Below are 4,402 nucleotides of genomic sequence, written 5' to 3'. Positions count from 1 at the left end.
CTTCTGGCATCTTGATGTAGTTAGGGATCATGTTTGAAAGTAAAGAAGAAACGTCTCGAACTATTCTGGAAACGTTGGACTTACTGATGCCGTGAAGATCAGCAGTCACTAAATGGAAATTCCCCGTGGCATAAAACCTGAGGGCAGCCATGACTTGTAACGATGTTGGCAATGATTGGGACCTACGAGTGGGTCTTTTTTAAATCGTTTTCCATCATTTGGCATAAGTCGATGATCAAATGAAGTGGTAGTTTAAATTTTGAAACAATCTCCATGTCGTTCATATAATCTAAAGGATTGTTTCCATCTCTGAACTGCCTTCCTCGTCTAAGTTGACGACGACATAGCAAAATAAAGGCCGCCGCCATATTTAGTTTGAACTTAAGACACCTACTTACCTTTCGTAAAGTTACGAAAGAACTTATGAAAATCCTAAGATACGACACTTTTTGTGAAACGGATAAGGAATGAATTTAGGAAAAATTTATGTCTTAAGTTAGATCTTAGTCGTAAGTTAGTTTTGTGAAACTGGCCCCTGGGGTATATAATTATATTTTGGCCAAATGTCCCTTGTGTCTTTTAATTTCATTGGTGTTTTAGTTTGTCTTATGTCATTGGATTGGTCTTGGAGATTTTCCCTCCAAGAGTTCTGTTCTTTGTGGTCAGTCTTTATTCAGTTTTTGAAGAAGAGAGTTGATTTCAGTAGATCTGACATATTTTGACAATTAGACATAGACCGACATTTTTCCTCTTGAATGGTAAGTTAATAATTTATTACTAATGCTAAACTATTCTATAATTCCTTTACTAAATGTTAAATCTGTAATTTTGCATAAAATTCCTTTTGTTGCCACATTCCTGGAATAAATGATCAGTGAGAGTGAGACTTATATAATGTAAATATCTGTGATAGTAATGTATATGATTCGTCTCACTGTGATATTATTTTAAAGTAAAAGTATGTTTTATGACTTTCAAGATATTGTAGATATCATAATTAATTTATAGATCAGACCAGTTTGGTGTCATCTGTAAATATTGTTCACTCGAGCCTATTCCCATAGAATGGTATGCTCACCAAATGGTTTTTATTTAATTCAATAATTAATAATGTTAATACATATTATAATGATAATTATTGTAAAGTTTTATGATGAAGTTAAAGTCTATAGGACTTGGGAGATTTAATATGTGATGTATACAGGTATAGAGTTATCTCCCTTGATATAGATCACCCATGTAATGCTATAATCGTATATTGGTTGTACATCAGTAATTATGTGAAATTATAGTATTCATGTTTTATATAGCATATTACTTAAAATTGTTAAACATTGTTGTTATAGGGTTTCATCATTGGACAATTCGTGCATTGGTAACTCCTGAATAAACGTCTTGTCGAGAACCCAAACAGGTGTTCCTGTTATTACTTTAAGGGATCGAGAAACCTGTTACATAGTGCTAGATGTATTTATATGTAGTTTTTGTTATTATGCTCTGTTGATATTGACCACATTATGTAATTCTTTTCGTTTGTCCCGAAAATTTGACAATCTCGTTGTTCGTGTCGTTGGTCATTTTAGTACTTTGTATAATTTTTTGTATTTGACCTTGTATCCATGTTGTGGATCCGACACTCTGAGGTATCGGGTGTTGTTGGAACTTTAGTGATTTTATATATATATATACACACACACACACACACACACACTCTGTATATATATTGAGATCAAATTTCCAGGTCCAGGTCACTAGTTGACATGTCATAGCATTACATAAAAGGTTTTTTCCATAAAATAGAATATGAAAGCACTAGATTAGATAGATATATTCAAAGATTTTTCATATATATATATATTATATATATCAGCATATAACATTTTGATTCCCTATTGTGGCCCCACCCTACTTCCAGGGGCCATGATTTGAACAAACATGAATCTGTACTTTGTCAGGAAACTTTCATGTAAGAACTTTTCTGGACTAGTGGTTCTTAAGAAGAAGATTTTCCCTATATACTTGCATGTAAAACTTTGATCCCCTATGTGTGATCCCATCCTACACCCGGAGAGGGTGTCATGATTTGAACAAACTTGCATCTGCACTTACATGTATGTTAGGAAGCTTCCATGTAAATGTCAACTATTTTTAAAAGATTTTCCCTATATACTCGCATGTAAAACTTTGATCCCTTATTGTGGCCCCACCTTACACCCAGGGGCTATGATCTGAACACATTTGAATCTGAACTATGTCATGAAGCTTTCATCTAAATTATAATTTTCCTGGCCCAGTGGTTCTTGAGAAGATTTTTTAAGTTTTATATATATATTCGCATGAAAAAAATTTGTTCCCCTATTTTGGCCCCATCCTACCCTCGGGGACCATAATTTGAACAAACTTGAATTTACATTATGTCAGGAAGCTTTCATGACAACTTTCCTAGCTCCATGGTTGTTGAGAAGATTTTTAAATGACCCCACCCTATCTATGCATTTTAGTGATTATCTCCCCTTGGTAAAAGGCGTTGCCCTTCATTTGAATACACCTGAATCCCCTTCACACAAGGATGTTTTTATCCACGTTTGGTTGAAATTAGCCCAGCTCTTGAGAAGAAGTCGAAAATGTGAAAAATTTACAGACGGACGGACGGATGATCAGAAAAGCTCACTTGAGCTTTCAGCTGAGGTGGCTAAAATGTTGTTAGTGCACATGTAAGAAAGTTTAAAAAGAAAATATGCCCACTCCTGAATACTTATACACTGATTTACAGGACTGTGTGACACTGGGTACGAGTTGATTTTTGCACTGATTACCATCATCAATTAATTTGTTCTCCTTCAGATCATTATTACATCGTACATTGTGGATCGGTCCATTGGAGGGTACCTGTAAAGTGCGAAACGAAATCGAAACGAAACGAAATCTACCGAAACGAAACGAAACCCACCGAAACGAAATGAAACCCACCGAAACGAAACCTACCAAAACGTAACGAAACAGATTGTATAATTGAACTCTTTTAATTATAATAATTAAAAATGGTATCTTAGGTCCTTGTTAAAGTTAACACATATAAATAAAATTCGCCTCCCCTTTGATGTAGGCTTTCGGCTTGACTGATACAAAGTTTTAAAAGTTGGAAAGTGGGGGGGGGGGGGGGGGGGGGGGAGCACAAAGTACATAAATATCATGTGCAATTAGCTTCGGATCCATAAATTTCAGAACGGAAGGTTACAGTCTCAGAGGTCTGGGGAAACACACTAAACGAGGGATGGGGTCGTCGGCGTTGGATCTGCTTTTGGACATAAATACATGTTTCAGTATTTTTTGCTCTAAAGACAAATATATGTATACATGTGGATATTGTGTATTTGTATGTAGTATATCAAACGGTGGATTCTGAATATGTCCTCCCGTTCTCTTTGTGATTTCTGCTTAAAATTCTCTCGTTCTTAAGCCTTTTCAGTTTACAAAATGCCGACCTCCTCCTAATATTATTGCATTAAAAAATTCCGTTTTCCGTCCCGTTTTCAATTCCCCGTCTTAGCAACACCCCAGATGTATAGAGTTTTTCCATTATTGAAAGTACTCGCACCTCAGCAGTTAGAGATAAAATAAGAGGTTAAGAGCTCTTCCTGCTTTCAATTTTCTCAGACACGAGCTTCTTCAAACAATGTATCTATGCCCAAAGCCGGATCCAACGTCGGCGATCCCAACCCTCGTATAGTGTGTTTCCCCAGATCTCTGAGACTGTAACCCTCGGTTCTGAAATGTATGGATCCAAAACTAATTGTACATGTCATTCAATCAACTACGGATATGTACTTTGTGCTTACCCCCCCCCCCCCCCCCCCTTCCAACTTTTAAAACTTTGTAACAGTCAAGCCGAAATCCTACATCAAATGGGAGGCGAATTTTATATGTGGTAACTTTCACAGGGGCCTAAGATACATTTTTAATTATTATAATTAAAAGAGTTCGGTTATACAATCTGTTCGTTTCGGTAGGTTTCGTTTCGTTTCGGTAAGTTTCGTTTCGTTTCGGTAGATTTCGTTTCGTTTCGGTAGATTTCGTTTCGTTTCGCACTTTACAGGTACCCTCCATTGGATTGATTGAATGTACTTTTGTTTGAAGTCCTTCGCGAGAAATTTTCACTCATATTGAGACGTCACCAATACCGGTGAAGGGCTTCAAATTTATGCCTATGCTCGGCGCTTAAGCCACTGAGCAGTAAGGATTCTTTAGCGTGCCACACCTACTGTGATATGGGACATCAATTTTGAAGGTCATCTCGAAGGACCCGTGACATTCTCACCTGATGCCGAGCGTTTGGCGGTGGAACTGTCACTACCTGTTCTAACGCGGCCGTTATTCGAACACCGACCTTCCGCATGCGGGG

The 4,402-nt window shown here is 37.0% G+C and overlaps 1 long non-coding RNA gene across 1 annotated transcript; it reads left to right on the top strand.

Moving 5' to 3' along the window:
* The first annotated feature begins 541 nt into the window (after positions 1 to 541).
* Positions 542 to 1,410, top strand: LOC130046732 (uncharacterized). The gene is made up of 3 exons (XR_008795720.1): positions 542 to 758; positions 1,009 to 1,068; positions 1,347 to 1,410. It is a non-coding gene; the product is annotated as an uncharacterized LOC130046732 (long non-coding RNA).
* Positions 1,411 to 4,402: the final 2,992 nt, after the last annotated feature.

Source organism: Ostrea edulis, chromosome 6, assembly GCF_947568905.1.
Source record: "Ostrea edulis chromosome 6, xbOstEdul1.1, whole genome shotgun sequence".
NCBI lineage: Eukaryota > Metazoa > Mollusca > Bivalvia > Ostreida > Ostreidae > Ostrea > Ostrea edulis.
The sequence above is the reverse complement of the archived record's forward strand: the minus strand, read 5'-3'. Positions and strand labels throughout refer to the sequence as shown.